Source organism: Acomys russatus, chromosome 2 (genome assembly GCF_903995435.1).
Source record: "Acomys russatus chromosome 2, mAcoRus1.1, whole genome shotgun sequence".
Taxonomy (NCBI): domain Eukaryota; kingdom Metazoa; phylum Chordata; class Mammalia; order Rodentia; family Muridae; genus Acomys; species Acomys russatus.
Window position 1 is genome coordinate 67924581 of NC_067138.1, and position 26937 is coordinate 67951517.

A 26937-nucleotide genomic window follows, 5' to 3' on the forward strand; every position below is an offset into this window, starting at 1 on the left:
TATGGTTCTCTGTGTAGTTCTATAGACAAAGGAGTAGTAGGCTTTTGACTCTCTGGTACCACAGAAATTCAGGTTTGTCTTGTGTGACCCGAGACTATATTGAGGCTTTCGTTCACAGACTGAGAAATTCTCTCATGTTCCTGATATCACTGACTCTTAGATTATTTATGGCGTCAGCCAGTAAAGCACGGCCTGCTTTATAAGAGAAGCTGGTAGAAGGAGCGAGGCTATGATCCCTTCCAAACTATGAATTGAGGCAGGCCCTGGATACCTGGCAGTGGGTTGGTTTTCAGAAGACTTTATCTTGAGGACTAAAAAATTAGAGGCTTAAATACCCAAGTATCTTGTGTCTTCTTTTAGATTCTCTTAAGAGAAAGCCACTGGCTTCAGGAAACCAAGAAAGAGCTCATAGAACAAACTCTGTGGCACAGTTGTGCCCCGAGGCAGCTCTGCCACATAACAAACACAGCATCCAATTAGAGAAGGAAGGAAGGAAAGAAGAATTTAGCAGCTAATTTTCAATAAAGTCTATTAATTTGGGGTGACTATAACTTAGTAAGTCTAAGACCCCTGATACCTACAGAGCTAGTGGGGCTATTTACGTGTGACTCCATTCCCCTGCTGCTTCCTGAAAGAGAAATCTCTCTCCTCCCCTCTCCTATATTTCCATCACTGTTTTATTATTATTTTTTAATGATGCAACTCTGGCTGGCCTGGAACTCACAGGAACTGTCCTCCTGCCTCTGCCTCCTGAGTGCTAGGATTTAAAGGCGAGAAACACCACACCCGGCTTCCATCACTGTTTTAGAGTCATCTTACATTTGTTATTTGCTCCCCTCCTGGGCACCCCCCCCCCCTTTTCTCTCCAGAGTCTCATGTATCCTAGGCTCAAACTCACTGTGTAACTGAGGAGAGGATGACCATAAACGTCTAATATAGGCCCTGCTTGCCTCTACCTACAGGCAGGAGCCATCCTTGCTTGGTTCATGTACCCTGGGGATGGAATCCAAGGCTTTGTGTATACCAGGCAAGCACCCTACCAACTGAGCTACATCCTGGCCTTTTCCAAATCCTTTTAGAGTAAAATGTACTATAGGAAGCACCTGCCAATAAAGCAAGCAGTCCAAGGACATAATTCCCACCCCCGCCCCACCCTATGATTATAGACATCATTACATGACCCAACAGCCTTAATTGTTTAAGCAGCTATTAAGTGGTTGCCTCTGCATTCTTTGGCATTGACGAGGAGTGTTAGCTTTCCCGGAAAATGTAATACAGTCTGGTTTGGAAGAGGAAAATGGGTCCAGCACCTTGGAAACCTTGTTATGATGACCCCTGGGGTGTTGGTAGAGTCATAACCCTGATCCCCACATGATAAGAATTTTTTACTACAGTCAGGGAGATCATAGCCAGAGGCCAAAAGTGTAGACAGTTTTTATCCTAGGAAAGCTAGTTTGGGGATGATGGAATGGTGCTGGACCAAGGGTGGGGGGTGGGGTGGGGGGAGGTTGGGAAAGGGGAGGGGGAAGGCTGCAAAGGATGAGACAAAGGGAAGAGAGTCCCTTGCTAACTGTACACCGAGGAGGGTGTCCTTGGGAAGAGAGTGGAATGAATGCTCAGTGTTGGTCCTGACCCAGAGCAGTTCCTACATTTCAGGCATAGGGTGAGAACCCAAGCCTGTCTCAGGGTCAGCATCACCATCCTTGGTCTGGGAAAGAGGGGACAGAGTGCCTGCTGTGAGTGATCTGAGAGGTCTGGAGGGCAAAGACTCCGTGGTACCCTCTGTGTCTGCACACACTTGGATGCCATGTGTGGGCACATGCCTCCACCAAAGACCCAGGAACTGCATCTCCATTTCTGTTCTGAAGGAAATGGCCTGTTTGTTACCCCAAGAACTGCTATCTCCAGCAATTAGCCCCTGGGGTGAAGGAGCCACCCTCCCAACCATCTATCTGTAACAGTGTTTTGAAGTGCAGGGGTTTCCTAATGGAAGGTAAATTATCAATTAACCCAAGGGTAGGGTAAGCTGAAAATTGACTTCTCAAGGAAGGGATTATCTCTAAATTGTTAGCACTGCTGACATTATCTGGGGACATAGTCTTCTGTAGGGACTTAATCTCCACTCAAGCTGGATGGTTACAATGATGTGAAAGCATTCTAGTTACTTGGTTTAAAAGTGGGTTTAGAATGGATCTTCCTGATCCTTGGAGGCTGGCAGAAAGCACCAAAGTTTCCTTTCAAAATAAGCAGCCATTTCACTTACCTCAAAATTGTTAGGTATAATTCTGTTATGTTGTTAGCTTTCTTTCTTTCTTTCTTTCTTTCTTTCTTTCTTTCTTTCCTTTTAAAGAGGACAGCTGTCTACTTTGTGATGGTGTTTTGAAATACTACTACTGCTTAGTTAAACACAATGCAAATTAGATGCATGTGTGTGTGCTTAAGAGCTGCAAGTTAAGTAAATAAAATGGCTGTTGTTTTGGTTTGCTTTCTGCTCTCCAGGTGCCTTAAAATAATGGCAAGTGTTCCATGCTGGTGTTTGGCAAATGGCTTGTTGAGCCAAGACAATAAACAACACATTCAAATAATTCTTACTGTCGATCGATCTCCATGTTTGTGGGGCAATAAATTTAATTGCCCAGATTCTATAACCCATTCACCTCATAGGTGGTGTCACAAGTCATGACCCATCTTGCTTCCTGAGTGCAGAGTTTTGGGTTGGCGTGGTGAACATGTGTTTGGGAAACAGTGCCAGTTACCACACTCTCCTGTCTGACACTACTGGGTTGAATATCTTACATGCTTAAAATAGCATGCAGGATGCTTTATATTGCATAAGTTTTTTTTTTTTTTTTTAAATGATGTACTTGTTTTTATCTTATGTGCATTGGTGATTTGCCTGCATGGTGGGAGGGTGTCAAATCCCCTGACACTGCAATTAGAGACAATTGTGAGCTGCCATGCACGTAGAGAGATTTGAACCTGGGTCCTCCGGAAGAGCAGCCAGTATGCTTAACCACTGAACCACTTCTCCGGCTCTGCACCACAGTGTAGTTTTTAAAAGTATATAAAACTCACACCCCCTCCACTCTCCCAACACCATTGACAGACTTAAGTATGTAGTGCTAGGAGAAAAGTCTAACACAGAGCTTTTTTTTTTTTTTTTTGGTGGGGGCTCAAAAACAATCCTTAAAAAATACTATTTAATAATTGTAGTCATTGATGTGTAATTTGAAAGATTACAGAATGTTATTAAGACTTCCAAAATCTCCAGAGGTTAAAGGTTATGGTCGGTCAGGTTGGGGGATTTCAAGACTTCAAGGAAACACTAAGTCTCGGAAGAGGCCTTCTAAGCCCTAGGTGACAGTGGGTGACTATGACCAATGACAACATTTGCAAAAGCGAACTGTCCTCGGGGACCATCTACCCTAGCGTGGCAGGCATTCTAGAAAGAACTACAGGTTGCCATGAGGCCATGTCACCAGGATGCATCAGAGGGGAGCAGGTCTGCCCTAACCTCCCTGTGCAAAGCCTTAATGACTTTGCCTGGGAGCAGAAGGGAGGGGCCAGAGAGAAGATGGTTCTGGAAGGGAGGTAACCTTTGAAAGGGGTAGCTGCTCTGTAATTCCTGTTAGAAGGGGCGGGGAGTTGGTTGTTTTGTTTGGTTGGTTGGTTTAAGTCTAGATTCAAAGAAAGATAGAAAGAAAGAAAAAACCCTATACAATCTAAAAATTCTATTTCTAGATATGTAAGACTCCTTACATTATGTAAGGCAACCCCACCTGGGTTGGGGTGGGGAATTCAGAATGCAAAGTGGCTTTTTGCTGAATGCCATTTGCATGTACACTTTGGAAAAGTAAAATATTCACTAGGGCTGCAGGCGCAGGCAGGCCTATAATCTCAGCTCTTTGGGATGGAGGCTGAGGCAGGAAATGGTCAAGACCTCCCTGGGTTATATAGCCTAGGTTATTTATCAAGACCCTGTCTTCAAATAAAAAAAAAAAAATTTAAAATGGGCTATGGATGTATCTCAAGCTCTAGGTTTGAGCAACACACACACACACACACACACACACACACACACACACACACACACACACACAGTATAAAACCCCAAGTTGAGCCAGTGTAAGGCAGGAAGTCTATACATCAAAACAACATTTTGCCTGATGTCACCAGTTTAATCCCTATAACCACCCTGTATCTCACAGCTTGAACTGTTTGTATGTTGTGTTCCTGAGACATCAAAACCCCACTAGCCCTGCCACTGCAATTTCCTGTTCTTAGATCCCCCCTCACCCGCAACCCCCGCCCCCACCTTCTCTGTCCTTGTTTGGGGAGAGGTCCATATCCGGAAAGGCCTGGCTGTTCCAAGATCTCAGCTATTGTGCGAGAACCTGTGTACATGACAAACAGACATTCTTGGGAGAGGCTCCTCCACTATTTGGAGAATTCCAACCACTCAGCTGGAGAAAACTCACTCACCTAGAGTATTAGGGGTGACAGAGAATGCCAGGCATCCTGAGGGTTGGTGGCCAAGCCTAGTTGAGGTGCCGTGAAGGGTCTCCTGCACATATTTTTTTTAATCCCATTTGTTTGTTTGTGTGGGCCTGTATGTGCCACCGTGTGGGAGATCAGTTTTCTCCTACCCTGGGTTTCTTAGGAGTGGAACTGAGGTAATCAAGTTTGGCTACAAGTACCTTTACCCAGTGAGCCATCTTGTTGGTCCTCTAGTTTGTTCTGTTTTTGAGACAAGGTTTCACATTGTAGCTTTGACAGGTCACTATGGAGATCACACTGGCCTGGAACTCACAGAGATCCATCTAACTGTGCCTCCCAAGTGTCCCTCCTTTAAAAAAAAAAAAGGTTTATTTTTTATGAGCCTTTTACCTGTGTGTATGACTCTGTGCCACGCATATGCCTGCTGCCCACAGCATTGGATCCCTAAGGAACTAGAGTTTCAGAAGGTTGTAAGGCCACACGTTGGGGCTAGGAACTGAACCAGGGTCCTCTGCAAGAGCCTAGCTCTCTCTGCTCTGCCAGGATTTACTTTGTGTCTTTTGGGGCAAATCATTTCAGCTCTGAGCTTCAGTGTCTTCATCTGGAAACGAGGATGAGCACACCTTACCAAGCTGCTAGAAGAATCGATTGACAGTGCATGCCAAAGGTTTGCAGAGTGCCTAGATGGTGCAGGTGTCAGGCCAATGACTGTTCTGTCATTCTTACCTGTGCCATTTGTTTTCTTTTCTTTTTTGATTTTGTTGTTTTGTTTTTTGAGACACGGTTTTTCTATGTAGCCTTGACTGTCCTGGACTTACTTTTGTAGACCAGGCTGGCCTCGAACTCACAGTGATACGCCTGCCTCTGCCTCCCAAGTCCATTTGTTTTCTATAATGCCAATATCCAGAAAATGCACGCACATATGCACACACACACACACACACACACACACACAGAGTATACGGTGGTATCGTAGGGATCACTTTTTGTATATAGCTCTGTGTCCATGGATCACTGATTTCCAGACCCCCACACTTACACCCATACCAAAATCAAACCCCTCATGTACAATGACAGAGGATTGTTAAATCTCTTCTAGACTGCTTCTAATACTCGACAGGGTGTGATGGGAATGCTGTGTGACAAGTTGGTCCAATGTGTTGTTTGAGGGGCTTAGATGTGGGAAGCAGGGTCTTGCACAGCACAGTGTCCTATTTTGCAGCCAGGCTTGGCGTAAGGAGAAAAGGAATCCTGTCTGCTTGTTGTTACTTGAGCCTCAAAAGTTTGCTCTAGTTTCTACTTTTACATTTAAAAGAGTTAGTGGCCGAAGGTCTGTGCCGCCCCTGCCTGCTTGCCCTCCCCTACCTGGGCACGATGCCTTGCCTCCAGCTTCACCATTAGTTCATCTGAGGTCTTTAAACAAGAAAATTCTCTGAACTGAGCTGGATGCAAGAAACCTGCAGTCCCTGCTACTAAAGGGGCCCAAAGAGGAGAATCATAAATTCAAGGCCAGTCTGGGCAACTTAACATAATGAGACTTTATCTTAAAAACAAAAACCATAAAACGAGGGCTTGAGTATGTAGTTCAGTGGTAAAGCACTTGCCTACCGTTCATGAGGCCTTAGGTTCAGTTCCTAGTGCTGCTAAATAATAAACCAACAGCTAGCTAGATACAACGGCTTCACTTTCATGAGCCATAAAACAGTCACAAGAATATTGGCTTCAAGCCTGGTATGGTGATAAAGGGGGGGCATTCTCTCTGAGTTCGAGGTCAGCCTGGTCTACAGAGCAAGTTGCAGGACAGCCAGGGCTACGCAGAGAAACCCTGTCTTGGAAAAAGAAAAGAAACAAACTATATTTAAAAAAAAAAAATTACTGGTTCTTGGGCTTGTTCTAAGGAATTGATGTGATTGTGAAAGTCTCGGCTGGTGCCTGGCGTGTCACAGATAATAAAGGTTCCGATCACCAGATCATCAGCCTTGGCCAAGACCTTTGGGGACTCTGGGCTTGTATGTTCTGTTCCTCTCCAGGTTGACGGGGACACACCCCTCATCACCAGTTCCACACCAGCTCTCTTTGTATACTGGCCTTTTCATTCAGCTGTCCCGCAGGCTTCTGCCCCACCTAGGTAGCTGGGAAGGCTGCAGTGGTCGCTGTGTTGGGGAGCCCTGTCTCTCATGTATTCCTTTGTTCTGTCTGGCTTTAGAACTATGCATGAAGACCAGGAGGCACTTTATGCTTGAGGGCCTCATGCCGATGGCCTGACGTTTCCTAGTCATGAGTGGTTTAAGTCATCCTTGAGGTGGCCTTATAAGGCCAGCATGCTTGTTAGCTTTTCTTGCACTAACAAGCCATCCCAATGACACTGACTTACAGTGATGCCGTGTGTATGTGTGTGTGTGTGTGTGTGTGTGTGTACGTGCGTGTGCGCACATGCTGCTAGCCCAGGAGGACATGAAGCAGGACAGGTGGGCTGCTCCTGGAGCCTCTGAGGGAGACTGCTCCCTGTGTCTTTCCGAGCTGCCGGTGTGGTTGATGACTGTGGCTTAAAGTTATCTGACACAGGAGTCCATTTTCACGTGGAGCCTTCCACTGTGGATCGCTGTGTCATCTCTTCTTACAGAGATGCCTGTCTTTGCTGTGAGAACCACCTTCACCCAGTATGACCTCATAGTAAGTAGCACATTACATCTGCAGAGACCCTGTTTCCATATAAGGTAACGAGCCGAAATTCTAGTTGGATATGGACTTGAGGAAATATGACTCAACTCAGAACTATAATTCTAAATATTTTTTTAAATGTGGTATGTATGTGTGTATGTGTGTTGGTGCTCATTGCATGGTGAGTACTCAGAGGTTAGAGGACAAATGTCAGGGGTTGGCTGTCTTCTTCCACCCTGGGTTCTAGGGACCAAGCCCCCTCACTAGCCCCTACAACAGATTCTTAAACCCATTTACCAGAGGACACATCCAAATGCCAAGGAGCATAGCCTTGGCACAGGTCTCACCCTATGAGTGGGAGATACCAGAGGTGCAGACAACGCCCTTCTGTCTTGCAGACCTGTGCTTCTCCCACTGCATCATTTTACCTGGGAACATACTAGACCAGCAGCAGCTGACCCCAGATCAAAGGGGCACGAGTCAGTGAACAAGATCAAGCAAAGCCCGCACCAGCTAACACAGGGACCCCAACCCAATCCTTGCTTCCGGTCCTCAGAACTTAACCGGTTTCCACAGTCTGTGTGACCATTTAGCCCTTAACTACAGAGCTCTGCTGCGGGGATTCCATGGCCAGGCAGGACATTGAGGTGACCTATACACCACAGCAGGGAGGATAAAGAGATGGCTTAGTGGTTAAGAGCACTGGCTACTCTTCTAGAGGACCCAGGTTCGAGTCCTAGTGCCCATATGGCAGCTCACAACTGTAACTCCAGATCTGGGGGATTCAGCACCCTCATGCGGACATATGTGCAAGCAAAGCACCAATGCACACATAAAAGAATAAATCATAAAAAAGTAACAAAATGAAAAAAGAGCAGATAGGGTTAAGTTCTGCTAACCTGAGGAACGCTAAGGGAAGGGCCACATTGTTTCCATGGCTCTCTGCGGCTCCCGCCCCTCTGTTTTTGGTTGTCTGCCAGTCCTGCCTTCCTTGTGCTCCAGAGGTTCCTTCCTGGCCTGGGGGGCCATAAGGGCATGGTTGGAAGGAGGTGGCCATCTCTCAGCTGCCCCCCAGAGTTGGCTGCCCGAGCTTCACAGGAGCTGCTCTGTCAGAGCTGATCCACTTGTACTCTGAAGAGCCGAACTGTGGACAAGAGGCAAGTTCCTAGGTGTTCCCCCAAACCTGGAAATGGAACCACAGCCAGACTCAGGTTTTCAAGGTCAAGAACAAGATCTTAAACTATAAAGGTACCCTTATCGACAATGCCGTTGGTTTACATCGTGAAAATGGATGTCAGAAAACTTGGGAGGGCCTGGTTTGTACCTACGTTCACTATGTAATTCAAGCTGGCCTCGAACTCAGGGCAATCTTCCTGCCTCAACCTCCACAGTGTGGGGATTACAGACATGAGCCAGTTTGGACATCTGTACTTTAGTGACTTTGACCTGAGATCCGTTGGCTTCACTCCCAATACTTTGTGCTTTGAAGAAACTTACAGTACACCTGGGAGGCAGAGGCAGGCAGATCTCTGTGAATTCAAGGCCAGCCTGGTCCACAAAGCGAATCCAGGACAGCCAAGGCTACATGGAGAAGAAGAAAGGTTTTTTTTGTTTTTGTTTTTGTTTTGTTTTGTTTTTTTTCAAGACAGAGTTTCTCTGTGTAGTCTTGGCTGTCCTGGGCTTGCTTTGTAGACTAGGCTGGCTTCCAACTCACAGTGATCCGCCTGCCTCTGCCCACCCCCCCACCCCCCCTGAGTGCTGTGATTAAAGGTGTGCGCCACCATGCCCAGCTGGAGAAGAAGAAACATAAGGATTCTGAGTAGGCAGGAAGAGCTAAGGTGGTGGTGGTGCACACCTTTAACCCTAGTACTGGGAGGGGGTGGTGGTGGGGGTGGTGGTGAGGCTAGGGGCAGAGGCAGGGGGATCTCTGTGAGGTCAGCCTGGTCTACAAAGCGAGTCTAGGACAGCCAAGGCTACACAGAAAAACCCTGTCTTTCAAAACCAAACCAAACCAAGCCAAAAAACAAACAAGCAAACAAAAACAAGAAACCAACCAACCAAACAAAAAACAAACAAACAATAACAACAACAAAAAACCCCACCCAACAACAAAAACCCCCAGAAAACAAAAGCAAACAAACAAACTCACCAAGCAGGCAGCAATTCTGGCTGAAGATGCTCATGATCCTGGTGGCAAACACTGCAGGGAAGTCTAACCTTTCTAGAGCCTTCTACTCATTCCCTTATGATCAGTGGCTAACCTTACTGTCGAGTGCTTTCCAGATGTACCAGCTTTGTCGCTTCAAAAGCACCTGTATGGGATTCTCTTCTCTGGAACTGTGAGTGCTGTCTAAGGCTTACCCCAGTTTATTACTTCCTGCCTGATCTGTTTCCCATTTGTGCTCCCCTCTGTGTCCTCCTGCTGGCCTCAGACCCTCAGGCCCTGCCGTGCGCCAGGAACCAAATGGCATAGTCAGGACTGACACTTACTTAGTCCTGGGTTTGGGGTTGCCTTGAGTGCAGTGTCAGTCACCCTCAGTTCCTGGGTTCTTATTAAATACTGAGAGCATTAATAGAAAGCGTGACATTAGCGAGCCCAAGACACTATTTTTGAAAGTTCACTCAAAGCTTTGACATATTTTACAGAAATAGTTGACATAAATTAGTGAACTTGGGTGGGTTGTATGTGTTCATGTGGTTTATGTGTATTTGTATGAGTGTGTGTAGTATGTGTGTATATATGTGTGTGTGTGTGGTGTGGTGTCTATGTGTATATATGTGTGTGTGTGGTGTGGTGTGTGTGTATGTGTGGGGTGTGGGATGTGTATATATATGTGTGTGTGTGTGGTGTGTGCATATATGGGTGTGGGGTGTGGGCTGTGTATATGTGTGTATGTTTTAGGTGAATAAGGAAGTTACTAGATTGATTTACCTCTTTTGAATGGAGAAGGAGTCGGGAAACCGCCATCTTGTTTTGAGTCTCACTTTGTAGGCGAGGCTGGCCTTGAATCCTCTAGCCTCAGAGGATTCACACATGTGTGCCACTGAGCCAGCCAAAGGCTATTATTTAGAATAACAAATTCTGCCTCCAAATCTTTATTTGGCTGTTCAGATCTTGGGAAGCTTATCAGTGGGGGTTTCCTAAGACACAGTCTGTGACATAGTTCATAAAATGAAATTCTGTGACATTTGCCTCCCAGGAAAGAATTCAGTTCCTCACAGAGTATTGCACAATTTTTTTTTTTTCTGGGAAAAGGCAGCTCATGAAAGGGAAATGTGTGCTTGCAGCCCTAGTTGCTTATCTCCCATGAAGAAGGGAAATTACATTGTCAGGCAGCTGTGGAGAGAGGAGAGTCTGCTCCTACCGGTGGGACATACTCAAGAATTTACTGGACAGAAGGCCAAGCTGGGATAACATTGGTTCACCCTGAGTCAGGGCCTCATTGTTGGAGAAGTGAGTCATAAAACAGAGGCTGAGAGGATGGGGAAATGGCTCATTGAATAAGAAAGCTGCTGTGCAAGTGTGAGCTCCTAAGTCCTATTCATAGCACCCACGAAGCAGATAGTGTGGCTCCTCAGACCTGTAACCCCAGTGCTGCGAGTGTGTCTCAGAGACTAGAGAGTCTCCAGGCTCCCTGGCCACTTAGGCAGAGACCCTGTGCCATGAGAATATGGTAGAATGGGATGGAGCAGGACACCCAGGGCCCCCTGGCCTCTGTATGCATGCTTTGGCATCCCATCCTTCCTGTCTGTGGATATTGATCAGATACATGCCACAGACTCTTACATATGTGTAATAAACACACACACGCGTGCGCGCACGCGCGTGGAGCCAGGTGTGTAGCAGGTGACTACATTACCAGAACTTGGGAGGTGGAGGCAGCAGAATCATGAATTCGTACTCACTTCAAGCTCCTTCTGACCATCTCCTCTGCACCTCCCAAGTGTGCACATCACAGATGTGTGTAACACTACCTGGCTCTGCCTGTGTTCTGATGTACCTAATCCTTCTTTCTGAAGGCGATGTGTAGTGGCGCACGCCTGTAATCCCAGCACTCGGGAAGCAGAGGCAGGCAGATCGCTGTGAGTTCGAGGCCAGCCTGGTCTACAAAGTGATTCCAGGACAGCCAAGGCTAACACAGAGAGAGACCTTGTCTCAAAAAACAAAAAACAAACAAACAAAAAAATCCAGTCGTGTAGTGAAGGATGGAGAAAAGAGGGTTACCTGGGTCTCTACTCCAAAGAGAGCCACTGTTATCAGGAGTTAATGTGTACATATGAAAATTGAAGAATTTATACAGTAAGGTCTTGGTGACTTGTACCCATTATAAATGGAATGTTTGCAGGGAGCAGAATAAAGTCCTTCCACCGGAGTGGCCAAGCTCTGCGAAGGGGTGTGTCCAAGATGGAGCTCCTCTTTCTTCCAGGGACCCAACTCTCTTGATAAAAGTATCCCCAGCCGTCCCCCTCCCTCTCTGCCTACACCAGATGATCTCACCTTTGCCCCCCTGTTCATGCTGATATTGCAGAATTGTGGAGGGAATTTTGTGGACTTACCTTGTTTCTCTCATTTTTTTTACAGATTAGAAAATGTTGACTCCCAGGGCGGGGGAGGGACCACAACAGGCCAAGCTTGTTGCTGGTATTGCTGTTGCTTTAAAGATGCTCCTCTTGCCTCCTCTTTGGGTGCTTGGGGTACTTCCTGTATCTACCTCCCTCCCCAACTGTAGCCTGCACAGGCAGAGCCCTCAAATGGCTTGAGCTGTAGACTGTAAAGCTCTGGTATTGACTAGCTTTATGTCTCTGAGGCATGTTGGCCACCATGAGCTGGGTTTTCCTCTCTATAGAGAATAAGAATTTCTATCTAATGAAAGATTAGCTACAAGGGTGTCTACGTGAATATAGCACCCGCCTGGCAGATGTAGTTATGCAAATAGATGCTTGCAGGTTTTGGCTGTTGTGTCATCATGCCCCCCCCCACCAGTGAAATAGATGTGTGTGTGTGTGTGTGTGTGTGTGTGTGTGTGTGTATGTGTGTGTGTGTGGTGTAGCGTTGCCTGTCCTGGACTTCCCTTGTAGACCAGGCTGGCCTTGAACTCACAGATATCCACCTGCCTCTGCTTCTGCCTCTGCCTCTGCCTCTGCCTCTCTAAGTGCTGGGATCACAAGCGTGTGCCACCACACCCAGCTAGTATTGGCTGTCTTTAAACTTACCTGCTGAGCCTTCAAATTTTGCACTTTGCGTCTCAACTCTAATGGTCACATAGAATGTCAACTTGATGGGGTCTAGAATCACCTAGGAGACAAACCTCTCAGGACATCGGTTGAGGAGTTTATAGACCGGGCTTAGGTATGAAAGCTTACCCTCAATGTGGGTGGCACAAACCCATGGGCTGGGGGCTTAGATTGAATGAAAAGAAGAAAGCAAACTGAACACCAGCCCTCTGCTTTCTGACTGTGGATTCAGTGCAAGCAGCTGCCATCTAATCCTGCCACCCTGACTTTTCAACCCTGATGGGCTGTACCCTAGAACTATGAGGCAGAGTAAACCAGCCCCTACCTTTAGCTTTTTTTCAAAGAAAATAACCAACACACCAGTCAAACAGGTGGCTTCCTTTTCCCCAGTGCAAGGCTCCCTCAAGATTGGTTTTTGTTTTGTTTTGCCTTATTTTTTTTTGAGACAGGGTTTCTCTGTGTATCCTTGCCTATCCTGGACTCCCTTAGTAGACCAAGCTGACCTTGAACTCACAAAGATCAGCCTACCTCTGCTTCCCTGTGTCCTGGGATTACAGGCACGAGCCACCATGTCCAGCTAAGATTGGGCCTTTCACACTTGAAGAATTAAAGTGACAGTATAAATTTTTTTTTCTATAAACTCAGAATACCCAACCCTCCAGGCTCAGGGTCTATGCCGGGGATGGCCAGAGGACAAGCAACCATGACAGGGTATCTGCAGGACTTCGACCATCCGTGGGTCATCTCAGTTTATACTTCTAAAACCTAAACCCTGCTAGCCAGTTTCATTTCTCACTTTACCTCTGAGGATAAACCATTTCATAAACTGTGAGTTTGCTACTGACTTTTTTTTTTTTTTAAAAGCTCTGGTCTCTTTGTGCAGCTGGGCAGTGTGTACGTATTGTATGAATAACCCTGGAGAAAGAGAGAGAGAGAGAGAGAGAGAGAGAGAGAGAGAGAGAGAGAGAGAGAGAGAGAGAGAGGGAAAGAGAGAGAGAGAGAGAGAGAGTTCATGAGCATGCCTATGTGTTTATTGCTTTGGAGTTACACTGACAAGGTACCACTTTCAATAGCTAAGCAGCAGATATTTATGCTACCATAGTTGTAGAGGTCAGAAGTGCAGGCAGGGTGTCCCCCTGGTTGGTTCTTTTTGAGGGTTCAGGGAAGCCTCCTTTTTGGGCCCATTTCCCTGGCTGATGAGTGGCTATCATCTCCGTGTCACTCCACACCACTCTGTCTGAATTTCCCCTGTTCCCCCTGGATTGGGACCCACCCTTATGACCCCACTTAAAGTCTGTGAATACTCCTGTTGCTATTGTTATTATTGCTAATGTTATTTGTGATGACTTCTGGGTATTAGGTGGCATATGAATCTGTGGGGAGGACACAACGTAAGCCCGTAAGTGTGCACATTGGTATGCTAGCATATGAGCAAGAATGCTTACTCTTTGGGAAATGGCATTTTAAAGATAGGACTGTTTTCTCTTATGCATAGAGAAGATTTAAAATTATTTTTCCCACAAAGCTCCCACTGGTGCAATAGGGTGCGTGCGATTACATAGCGGATGCCTCAAATGGTCTGGAAATCCTCTTCTGGTTCCTCATCCTTTGTCTCCTTTGATACGGGGCTTTGCTCTTGCCCAGGCTGCCCCATGCTCCTGGGCTCAGGGGACCCTCCTGCTTTTGCCTCCTGAGTAACTGGAACACTGTACCCGGGGTACCAGTTCTTCTTAAGCAGACCAGTGGCATTCCTCGGTGTGTGATTTTCCCATCTCATCATCTTAGCAGTCATAAGACTATTAAGTGATGTCTTGAAATGCCTTTGGCTACACAGCAGAAGATTCCAATTATTCCAAAGGGCCCAAGAGTTCCCCAAGAGCTCTGGTAGCACTAGGCCGGGCTGCAAGAAATTCCCTGACATACCCAAATGTTCAGCACATTAAAAAAGAAAAAAATGTCATTTAGTGGTTGTAAATATTTGTAGAGAAGACTTTAATGTCTCTGTCAAAGGAGGCCTCCCTGCATGGGCTCCATCCATTCTGTTTATTCCTTCCTTGACCTTTGTGCACAGGAGGGTCCTGAGAGGTCTATGTTGCTGGCAAACTCACAGGCCATGGGGGAACCTGCTAGTAGTCTATGGGCTGTTTACTCTGTCACCAGGACAAATTGCTCTCAGACCAGCCGCCTGCCAGGGCCAGTGTATAGCCCTGATGTCCTTTTCCCACCCAGTTTACTGTAAACTTGGTGTTCTTTGTCTCTCAGTAAGGACAAGAGTTCATCACCCTGTTGAGCTGACCTGGGTTTCTGACTCACTTTGCAGGCAGCCAGAGAGTCTCAGCTAGGCCCTGAATTTTTCCAGATCTGTCCTGAAGTTTCAGGTTATGAGGTGGACAGGACCTGGAGGCAGAGTCTGGAGCCGGTGGGTGTCCTCAAACTGTGGGCACTGCTCCAGGGTACTCACGTAGTTGTAGAGTCTGATTCTGGCAGAACAAGCCAGGGAAACAGCTGCATTTTAGTCAGGCGCCTCTACCCACACCAAATACTGTTGTTCTTCCCCCTGGTCCTCTATGGAGTAGCCTCAAACCCAGAACAAATGGCTAGCTAGGAGGAGCCTATTAACATATCAAAGCTGACCCTGGCCTCCAGGTTCTCCCAGCATCCCTCAGTCTTTGCCTGTTACAGGGTCCTCCTGCTTGGCAGATCCCGCCACTACCATGAACTCTCCTGCTGCGGCTCCTCTGGTACCTATACTCAGCCATTTTTCCTGTGCCACTCTCCTGGCGCCCAGCCTTCTTGGTTCCCTGTTCCTCTCAGGTTCCTGGCCTCTTGGCCTTCTTGGTCACTCTCTCCTTCCCTCTCTCCCCTCATGGCCAGCCAGTTCAATCTGCCTGCAAGATCCAGTCTGGACTCTTCTAGATGTCTCTGCCTCTGCCTCTATTCTCCCTTATATCTATAATAAAAGCCTAAACCCTTTAGAAGCAGCCATACCATCCATCCATCCATGCATCCATCCATCTATCCATCCATCCATGCATCCATCCATCTATCCATCCATCCATCCATCCATGCATCCATCCATCTATCCATCCATCCATGCATCCATCCATCCATCCATCCATGCATCCATCCATCCATCCATTCATTCCATGGGGAAGCCACCTCCTCCAGCATGCTATGACCTATCATATAGCTATTTAAAATGCATTGTACGACTCCAGCTACTTGGGAGGTTGAAACAGGAGAATCACAAGTTCAAGGCCTGCTTAGGCTGCAGAGTGAGCTCAGGGTCAGCCTAGGTAATTTAGTGAGGCTCTGTCTAGAATTTTAAAACGACATCAACAATGAGAGAAGGGTTAACTCGTTGGTAGAGCACTTGCCCACCATGTATGTGCAAGACCCTGCGTTCTATTATTAGCAGCACAAAGACAAATGAATTAAAGCTGGGCATGGTGGTACACATCTGTAATCCTAGCACTCAGGTAGGCAGAGACAAATAGATCGCTGTGAGTTTGAGGCCAGCCTGGTCTACAAATGAGTCCAGGACAACCAAGGCTACACAGAGAAAACCTGTCTCAAAAACAAACAAACAAACAAACAAACAAAAATAAAAACAAAAGCAAACAAAATAAAAAAAACTCAAACAAACAGGAATGAATTAATAAGTAATTATATGGAAACCTTTAAATACCATAGTAAATGCTTGTGAGATAGTGTGGAGTGTAAGATTTTGACTGTCACATTCTGGTAGGTATACTATTGATTTTTTGTTAACTTGATACAACCTGGATGTATCTGGGAAGAGGCAACTTTAATTGACAAGATGCCTTCCTCAGATTGGCCAGTGGGCAAGTCTGTGGAGCATTTTCTTGTTTAAATGATGGATGTGGGAGAGCCCAGCCCACTGTAGGCAGTGTCATCCCTAGGCAAGTGGTACTAGGTATATCAGAAAGCTAACTGAGGGGCTGGAGAGATGGCTCAGGGGCTGCTCTTCCAAAGGTCCTGGGTTCAATTCCCAGCAACCACATGGTGGCTTACGACCATCTATACTGGGATCTGGTGCCCTCTTCTGGTGTGCAGACATACATGCAGACAGAACACTGTAAACAAAATAAAGACATCAATCTGAAAGAAAGAAAGAAAGAAAGAAAGAAAGAAAGAAAGAAAGAAAGAAAGAAAGAAAGCATGCTAACTGAGCAAGCCAGGGGGAAGAAGCCAGTAAGCAGCACTCCTCCATGCTTAGGTCCCTGCCTTGAGTTCCTGTCCTGACTTTTCTTTCTTGTGTGTGTGTGTGTGTGTGTGTGTGTGTGTGTGTGTGTGAGAGAGAGAGAGAGAGAGAGAGAGAGAGAGAGAGAGAGAGAGAGAGAGAGAGATGGTGTTTTATCACAACAATAGAAACCCTAACCAAAACACATTCATTGCATAGACGATCTCGTCTCATGCGTTTCTGTTATTGGTTTTTCTCTGAGTGTTGCTGTACAAGGTCCTGAAGAGTCTGTGGTGTTTAGCCTGGTGAGGTGGGTGGCACACACCTTTAACTTCAGCCTGGGGGGGGGGGAGGGGGAGGGGGGGAGGAAGTAGAAGGATAGAAGGATCTCATTGATACGAAGAAGCCACCTTCTACAGAGTGAATCCCATACCAGCCAGGACCACACAGTGAGACCTTGTATGAAAGAATAAAAGAGGCTGTAGCTTTGTCCAGAATACTTTAGATTTTTTTACAGACTCAATAGTGCTGGCCCAACTCTAGGTTTCACATCGGCACCTCCAGGCTCTTCTTCTGCTCAGCCTTGGGAGCACAAACAAGGCCAGTAGCACTGCCTCTGGCAGGAAAGCCACTGCCCTCCCATCCTGGGCCGACTAGGGAGGAGCCAGGCTTCTCTGAAGGGGACTAAAGTCCTTCTTGGTGTGAATGGCCTTTTAGGGAACAGAGGGAGGGCCCGAGGTGACATCACAGTCTCCAGTCCAGAGACTCCTAAGGAATTTGTACAGGCTGAGCCAGTGTGAGTGGTGGAATCTGTCTGGAGAAAGGCGATTCTGACTGCGGACTCCGAGGTGCACGCCCTGGGCTTTTTCTCTGGGCAGGGTAAGACACATCTAAGGCCCCATCTCGTGGTCCTTTGCTTTCTGATTCTGATCTGGATGGAGAAAGTTCTTTTGAAGCCAGAGTCTTCTCGGAGGAGGGAGCGAGGGTCTGGATTGCATTGCTGTGTGTGGGAGGCCTCTCCCGGTGCATCGAGGGCAGCTGAGCACTTACAGCGTCTCTTCTTTTTCTTACTGCGAATCCTGTCAAGCTCCCAGCCTTGGTGCTAAGAGGCAGGGAAACGCTGCATACACAGACCAAAGCTGCATGTGCGACAGAAAATGCTTTAGAGACACTGTGTGAGTGAGTCAGTCTATGGGAGTTTGTGTGCGCCTTTCCATGTTGGGAAGCTGCCGCGGTGGGATCCAGCGCCTCTGGTCACTTAATTCCCTAGTTGTCTATTATCTGTTCAAAGAGTGCGATGCTGAATCCTACAGTGGGCTCTCTCCCTCCATGGTGTGGGGCTCAGCACATTCATCTGGGGGTGGGTGGGGGCTCAGGGCTTTGTTCCTGGAGATTCCATGGCATGCCAGGGTACCCACCTCAGGCTCTGATTCCTTTTGCACAGGCTCATCTCTGGGCACAGTTTATTTTTTCTGGGCTCTGCTTCAACCTAGTGGGTTCTGTTGGGTTCACTGTAAGCACTTAGTTTTTATTCGTGTCCTCATGACCAGTAGGCTAGGCAGGGGCCCAAGATTCTGGAACTACCTAAAAGCAAGGGAGCTGCAGCTCAGTCAGAAAGAACTAAACTAGGTTTGCTTGTGCCTACTGAAGTTGTTACTCAGAGAGTTCAGGCTGCAAGGGCCAAGAGTTTCTTACATGGCCTTTAATTTTGCTTTATTCCAGGGTGTGGGGATTTTCTTCAAAGCAGCCTCAGTGAGAAGTCTTGAGAGAACCGTACCTCTGTCCTTCATGGGACTCTAGAGCCAGCAGCTAATCTCAGTAGTTCCTTTACAGAGTCTCCAAGGGACAGAAAAGAAAGGACCCTTAGCCTCAACAAGGTGGTACGCATCTGTCATCCTAACACGGAAAGGCTGACGCCAGAGGGCAGATAACAGGTTTGAGGCTAGACTGGCCTACAAAGTGAGCCCCTGTCTCAAAAGAAGAGAGGAAAAGAAATAGCAGCTCCTGTAGCACTGGCCTCCGCAGACGCAGAAACAACTTCCTCCCTTTCGTCCCTGCCCACTCCTAGCCCTGCCGCACACACGCTGTCTCCAGTTTCTTTTGCAGAGAGCCCCAGCTGTAAATGTGTTAATCAAACAGCACCTTAACGTTTTCCAGATGTCAGATGTGCAGCCCAACAACCCAAGCCTGGTTTTCCATCCTGGCTGGAAGTGGGAGGGTCCTTCTTAACAGGGCAGGCTTGTGATCCAGAAACTCTCTTACCTTAAACCTTCTTCGTGGGAGTGTGAGCCAAGACACAGGTGACTTTGTTGCCTGCTCACTCGCGGGTTCTGGAATTGTTTTTATTCAGTCTTAGAGCCCCCTGAGGCGCTGGGGCACGAGGGCGGGGTTGGGGGGGGACTATCTGGTGACCACCGTGCTAGCCAAGCCCACTGGAGCTTCAGGGTGGGGGAAAGCCTGGACCTTTTCAACCTGGTTGAGAAACTTAGCCACCAAAAGGTTGGTTTTTTAGCTGGATGCCCTCGGGAGGCAGAGGCAGGAGGATCGCTGTGAGTTTGAGACCAGCCTGGTGTACATAGCGAGTCCAGGACAACCAAGGCTACACAGAGAAACCCTTCTAGAAAAGCAAAAAACAAAAACAATCGAAAGGTTGGTGTTTCATTGTAAGAACCGCACCCCACCCCACCCCACCCCAGGTCACAATAAGCGGTGATGGTTTCCTGGTAAGATGTCTAAGGGAGGGACAGACCCCCAGGCATTGTTAGTATTAGCCCCTTTCAGGGCTCATAGCAATGACCAGAGCTTTCCTGGTCTATATTTAGCCTGCAGCTGTCTCAGAAAGGTCTGGGGGTCTGTATTCTGGCTGCCTGCCTTCCTTCATCTGGGAGCTGGGAGAACTGACCTCTGTAAGGAGTGGTTTGTCGCCTTGTTTCCCACAGTCAACACAAGGCCCCAGTTCCCCAGGCCGGAAGCATCTCTGCTGGGAGGTGGAAGAGGAAAAGCCATTCAGGCCTGGAATGTGGCCTCTGTGCTGTACTTCCCTGAAGTAGATAGAATTAACAAAGGAAGCCAGTATTCCTGTTCTGTGCCTTCGAGGGAGGGGGGCGGGTGGGCTAGCTGCTCAGACATAGCTGAAGCTGCAGCACACAGGACCAACAGGAGCTGCAAGCCACTTGCTCAGGACCTTGCAGGGGCTCAGCTTCCTTTATGACCTTTTTGCAGTCAGCATCATTTGCACCTCAGAAGAAGGTCCAAAGCTTCCCACGGTTGGTACGGGTCTCTCCGCCATCACCTTGGGCCTCTTGTTCTTTTTATGTGGATGGGCCTCCATCTCCCTGAGGCTGCCGGAACCTTTCTTGGAAGTGGGCCATCCCTTCAGAGTTCTGGGAACACTCCTTAGCCTCAAGCAAAGATATGTCACCTGGTGGGGAATCTCACTACTTGTTCCTCCTTAGGCCCCACTGATTTCCTCTGTGGAGACAGTCTCCCTCTCCCAAGGGTCCCCTACCTGCAGCTGCAGGTTGCATCACTCCAAATTGGCACTTGCAGTGGAGGCATCTGAGTTCAGAAAGTTAAGAGTCCAGAAATGACTATCCTAGAGGTAGCTGTGCATGGCCCAAAGAGCCAGTTCTTTGCTCTGTAGGCACTGTGCCCTGCTTACCAAACATGTGACTTATGCAAGCCAGGGAGGCTAAGAAGGTGGTGGTGGGGTGGTGGTGGTGGGGGACAGAGATGTCCTTTGATTTCCCAGCTATGAGGAAGTTTGATTCTGTAACCATGCCTCTGTTCCTAGGCCAGCAATGAGTGCATATTTTTGATGGAACTTAAAAATAACTGGATTAAAGGATCAGGTCACCCGTTACCTGGGGAAAAGCATTTCTAATTTAACTATAGTGGCTGGAGCAGGAAGTAATCTGGGTTATTCAGAACTGAGAAAACCTGGCCATGCACCGGGCACCTGGTTTGAACAATTTGGGTCACCCTGCCTATTTAGGCTACCAGCCTGGGAGGTGGCGGCAGCGCAGGCACTTATCAAGAGGGTGCGTACCTTCGGACAGTGGGGAAATGAAGTAACTATGAGCAGAGCAGACCTTCAGACCATGGGAATTTAGACAACTGCTCCTTTAAAAAAAGATGACTCACTCTTTTCGTTTTGTGTGCATGTATGTAAGTTATTGTGTCTGTGTGCATGTGTGTGCATGCGTGTGTTTGTGTGTGTGTGTGTGTGTGTGTGTGTGTGTGTGTGTGTGTAGTAGCCTTTGCAGCTAGAAGAGTGTTGTGAGCCACTACATGGGACCTGGAAAGCCCAACTAGGTCCTCTGCACGAGCAACAAATGGCTGTCTCTCCAACCCTTCTTTTTTTAAAATATTTAATTCTTAGTCATGTGTGTGTGTGTGTGGAGAAGTGTATATGCATATGAGTTCAGGTGCCTGAGGAGTCCAGAAGAAGGTGTTGGTTTCTCTGGAGCTGGGGTTATAGGTGGTAGTTAAGCCTCCTGGTGTGGGTCCCAGCAACTGCACTCAGCAGCAACCATCTTTCCACCTCCTTCTGGGGAGCTTTATTTTGGCTCATGCTTAGAAAGGATGCCATCCATCATGACGGAGATGACGTGACGGCAGGGCCGACTTGTATTGACAGCATCATGAGTATGAGGCTACCTGCTCATTTCTAGGCATATGAAGGCCTGGAAAGATGGCTCAGCGGTTAAGAGCTGAGCCTGTTGCTCTCGCAGAGAGCCTGGCTTTAGTTCCCTCAACCTACATGAGAGCTCACAACCGTCCCCGAGTCCTGTTCTGGGGGGATCCAAGGCTCTTTTCTGAACTTTTCAGGCACTTCATGTACATGGCACACATATATAATGAAGGCAAAAACTCATACAGAGAGAGATGAATGACGGTATCCACCTGGATTTTTGTCTTTTTTTAACAGACGCACCAACTTTGCTTATCCTTGTAGTGCAGCGCATCTTTCCTGTGTGTGACCGGCCATGGAAGTTACTTCCTTCTGCTTTTGTTTATTTATTTATTTATTTATTTATTTATTTGGTAATGGTGTGCTCAGCGGCAGGCCCAGGTAGAAAGAACATGCCACCGTCCATTGCTGGGGTGAGCCAGCACTATTGTGTTTTCCGTGTAACGTAGGCTTCTAGGATCTTGTGTGTGCTGTTGACTGTGGTATGGGTAGGAGCTGTGGTCATCTGACCCCTGGGAAGAGGCAGAGACTCTAGTTTAGAGCCCAGAGGGCAAATGCTTGGACTGCAGTTGTTCCACCCCCTCTAGAGGGCCCAGCACACAGTGCTCCAGGGGAGAAACAGAGGCTAAGTCTCCAGGGAGACTGACTTCCATCCAGTCTGGATAAAGGAGGAAGTCAGTGATGTTTGCTTTGAGACTAGCTTTCTTTCTATAGCCCTGATTGTCCTGGAGCTCACTCTGTACACGAGGCTGGCCTCGAACTCTTAGATCCACCAGCCTCTGCCTCCTGAGTGCTGGGATTAAAGGCGTATGCCACCACTACTTGGCTTGAAGTCAGTGATTTTTAAGACCAAAGTCTGAAGTCTGTTTTCACTTAGCAAGGCTCAAGGGCAAAGCCAAACAAATACTCTTTTCATGGCCTTTTCCATGTCATTCTGGAAGCCTCCTGTCCTATTAGAAGAAGACCTTCTGACACACTGGGGGAAAAAATTAAGAAGAGCTGTGACATTTACTACCTAGATCTCCATTTCTCTAAGCTTCTTGAATCTAAGGTCATAAAATAGCGAACTCTGCCTTTCCAACCTAAAATAGGTCTTGGTCTTCTGTGTGTCAGCTGAGAACACCGAAGCTTGCTAGGAGCTCTTGACTGATGCTAACTCAGTGGGATGTGGCACTCAGTGTGCCCACAGCACAGGCTTCCTGCTCTGCCTTGTTTGTGCCAATATTTCCACAGCTACTTAAGCCCTGAGGATACACAGGCTCCATTTCATACAAGTGATCGATCCTTGTGTGGGTGCTTTCTGTGTGCTGGGGATCGAACCCGGGTCTTTCCCTCTGCCATATTCGGCCACTGAGCTATACCCAAGCATATCTAGTGCATCTTCAGAATATGGCTTTTTAAAAAAATAACAACAACAACAACAACAACATTGTTTTTGTTTTGAGACATGGTCTCTATGTAGTTCTAGCTGTCCTAGAAATCTCTATGTAGAGCAGGCTAGCCTCGAACTCACAGAGAGCCACCTGCCTCCACCTCCCAAATTCTGAGTCTTAATCTTGTTTTTAATTAACTGTGTATACTTAAGTATGTTTCTGTGTGGGTACGTGCGTGTGAGTGAAGGTGCTCATCGAGGCAAGAAGAAGGTGTCAGGTCCCCTGAAGCTGGAGTTACAAAGCATGGTGAGCTGTCTCACCACAGTAACCGCAAGATGAACTGGGTGGGGTCTTCTGCAAGACCAGTGAGTGCCCCTAACTTCTGAGCCATCTCCAGCGACTAGGATTTGAGTGTTCAGGGCATTTTTATGATTCTTTTTTCTTGCTGGCTTTAGAGACAACATTTCCCAATGTTTAGCTTTGAACTAAAATAAGCATATAAAGATGTGAGGCGGGAGAGCGCTTGAGGGAGAAGAGGAGGACTTTTGGTTTGACAGTTCTGAAGCGGATCCTTTAATCTCTTCATGTTACAGCCTTTGTTCTGAAAATCACAATCCAATGCTGCTCTTTTCTGAGGAAAGAAGTTAACATTGGTCATTTGCACGTTGGTGTAAAATTGCTTTAAACTAAACTTTTGTTTTATGTTTACATTAACCATTTTGCAAATTTTTTGTTTGTTTGGTTTGGGTTTTTGAGAAAGGGTTTCTCTGTGTAGCCTTGACTGTCCTGGGCTCACCTTTGTAGACCAGGCTGGCCTCAAACTCACAGCTATCCACCTGCCTCTGCCTCCCAAGAGCTGGGATTAAAGGTGTGAGCCACTGAGGCTCTGTCAGGCAAACCAGTTTTGAGTTCAAGCAGGGCCAGCAATATCTATCAAATATTTTTTTGAGAATTAAATTAGAAAAAGTCATTTAAAATGCATAATAAAAATTTCAAAATGGGCAGGGTGGTGGTGGTGGTGGTGCGGCAGGCGGTTCTCTGTGAGTTCAAGGCCAGCCTGGTTTGCAAAGCAAGCCCATAATAACCGAGACTACATAGGGAAACCCTGTCTCCAAACCAAACCAAACCAAACCAAACCAAACCGCCTGACAGGATCCTACTGGCAGATCCAAAATTGACTCCAGGATCTAAATCTTCATTTATCATCTAGGTTAAGAAAGGAGACCCCTGGGACTCAAGTTGTAATTTCTCTTCTGCTGGCAGCTTTAGATTCAAAGGCATTACCTGGTTCTATTCAGAGCAGGTCTTGAGCCAAATTCTAGCACTCGCACTGACTTAAGCAAGCAATATAAAAAAACCCTGCTGTACAATTGTCATCTGGGAATGTCACAGAAGCCTCAGTTTTTAAGGCACCAGAAACATTTCACTTTTCTTCAGGGGGATGTTGTAGCTTTGTATAGGAGGGATTTTGTTACCACGTTAAACACCCCGTGTCTTCTGAACCCAATGTTCAGAGCCTTTTAGTTCTCAGACCTCAAATACTAGCAATGCTGAGACTTTGCAACCAGGAACCAACCTGGGGCTTCCTGCAACGGTTGGGGGAGTCTCCAATCCACAGACAGAGGCTCTGTGCACAGATGGAGGCCCCACCCACTTCAGCCATTTATTTTTTTGTTGATTTTTATTTTGTTTTTTATTAATTAATTTATTCAGATTACAACTCAATTGTTATCACTTGTATCCTCCTGTTCCTCCTTCCCTCTCTCCCTCCCTCCCTCCCTGCCGCTTTCACCCTATTCCCCTCTCCTATGTCTAAGACCTAGGGGGAGCTCCTCCCCCGACTCACTATGCTAATAGACAAGCCACTGATTTCACTAACCCGTTTCTCATTTTAATTACTCCAATTAGCAAAAGCTCAGGAGTCTGGTGGGGTTAAAGGGAGCTAGAAGTGCTGGAGGGAGCCACCTTTAGAGTGTGGGATTTCTGAGTCCCTGGTGACCACTCTTTTAAAAGTTTCTGTCCTCAGTTGAGATGGCTGCCTGCCTCTGGAATGCAATTTAAATGTGTTTCAGAAGCACACAGCTGCGCTGTATGATATTGCCTTTACCCAAGAATTCCGGAGTAAATTGCAGACATCCTCTGCAGCCGCTGGCTATTCTGGGAAGCCCGTAGGAGGGCAGGTGTTAGGTACCGTCTTATTAAGGAGGGTTGGCTGGGGCTGGCAAAGGATTACCTACAAGTCCTTAGCACTCTACTTTTCTTTGACCTCAGAAAATGCCACTTGGTGGTTTTTCATGCCCCTTCATTATGTTAGAGATCACTTCTGAAAGGGTTTTCCAATCAATGTCACTAACGCGCATTTTATCTGAATCCCGGCTTCAGTTTGCATTATCTGAAGCCTAGAGAAAACTCTGGTCCTTTCCTTATCGTAAAAAGGGAGCAGTAAGCATTGGCTGGCTGCTTTAAACAAGACGTCATATGATGATGTCAAACCCAGACTCCCACAATCTGGATTCCTTAACCCGTTCCCCTTTGCCTGCCACAGTTGATGGCGGCTTTGATTGTAGCAGGCCTGGGGCGGAAAGGTGACTTCCTCCTGCTGAGAGCCAAAGCTGCTCCTTCACAAAGTGTTGCCTACCTCTCTGGTGCTAGGGTGTGAACGGTTAACACAGCCTTGACCTCCCTGGGAAGCCACTGCTCCCTGAAGGAGATCGAACTGAACATCAGGAAGGAATCTCTTGAGTTTGTGGAAAGAACAAGACTGGACGATCAGTCCGTAGCTCACAGGAAGGGGAACTCTTTCCTGTTTATGCCTTCCGGTGTTCAGCTTTTGAAAAAGCATTGGAAAGTGATCTTGTCCAGCTATCCTGACAGTCCAAACTTAGATCGGGGGTAGATGAGGGGGTGGGGGCTGGGGGGATGTCATTGTTTTTCTGGACAGAATCTCTCCATGAAACCTGGCTGTCCTGGCACTCACTCTGTAGACCATACTGCCCGAGTTCCGGAGTTAAAGGCACGCACCATCACACCTGGCCTCCACGTCTTGATTTTGAAGCAACATGTTTTTATCATTTTATGAGGGGCTTTGGGTGCACGAACCTGGCATTGTGTGTGCCAGGGATTGAACTCAGGTCACCGAGCTTGGCTGCTGCTGCTTTCTCTTGCCTGCCTAGTTAACAGCATCCTTAAGTAGCTTCTGTTGTTTTGAGGCTAGGTCTTGCTCTGTAGCACAGACTGTCCTCAGATTCGTGGCAAAACTCCTGCCTCGGTCTCTCAAGTCCTTAGGTGATAGGATTGAGCCACTGTTCCCGATTACCATTTGGGTATCTGTTTGTGTGGGTGTGCCTGAGAATGTATGTGACAGCCAGAGGTCAAACCCCTGTGTCCTCTGCCCTTTGAGTAGTTGCTTACTGGGATTTAGGGTTCTCAGAGTGGGCTGGGCTGTGTTTAGTAAGTCCAGGCTCTTTCTGCCTCTGCATCCTCAGCACAGAGACTACAAACACATGATACCACAGCCGGCTTTTAACGTGGGTCTCGGGGGGATCGAACTGAGGTCCTCATGTGAACGCTATGCTGACGGAGCCATTTCAAACCCCTGTCTTTTCCCCCCTTAAATCTCCCTCTAACAAAAGATACAGTACTTGTCATTTTTAACTCAAAGGCCATATTTTTTTTTGACATGGCAAAAATAGACCATCAAATGTTCTTTTCAGATTTTTTCAATGTTTCATATCCAGTTGTTTTTAGTTCGTGAAGTATTTCTTTGTGAAGTGGATGCAATTTTTTGAGTTCTTGAAAGAGCTGTCAATGCATCAGCTTGGCACAAGAGAGCTATGAAGCACTTAGAAGTGGTTAAAGCAGGAGCCAAAAAGCCAGTTTTTTGAAAGTGCTGAGGAAGATAACGGTCCTACTTTAGAGACCAATGGGATGCCAGGACAGTCAAGGGTTTCTTTGGCCTGACTCTAATCAAACTGGAATAAACCTGTGCTCCCGGACGGTGTGGGAAATCCAGCTTTTACAGGGCAGAGCTTGTCACCCAGAGCTTAAGGTTGCAACTCATTTCATCAGACTTTGCAAAAATAGGTTTCCTATCTGTTTAATGAGTGTATCAGTGAGTAAATGCCTTTTGATTTCTCTTCCTTTATATTATAGCATTTTCCTTCTCAGTTATTGAGGGTCTTCAGTAGAACAGTGATTTTTTTTCTCTTAACTTTACTGTGTTCTCATGAGCTTCCTATTACTTTTCGCCATTTCTTCTTGGTTTTTTTTTTTTT

The 26937-nt window shown here is 47.1% G+C and overlaps 1 protein-coding gene across 9 annotated transcripts in view; it reads left to right on the plus strand.

The window, feature by feature from the left end:
* Positions 1-26937, plus strand: part of Palm2akap2 (PALM2 and AKAP2 fusion) — a 321160-nt gene that overhangs the window by 263352 nt on the left and 30871 nt on the right. Inside the window, exon 1 of one of the 9 annotated variants that reach the window (XM_051162407.1) lies at positions 17294-17445. The exons of 6 other annotated variants lie outside the window; for them this stretch is intronic. The gene's annotated coding sequence lies outside the window, so the exon portion shown is untranslated. Of the gene's footprint in view, positions 1-17293; positions 17477-18452; positions 18475-26937 lie in introns of those variants that run through there. 2 more of the 9 variants (XM_051162400.1, XM_051162415.1) reach the window with 2 other exon arrangements.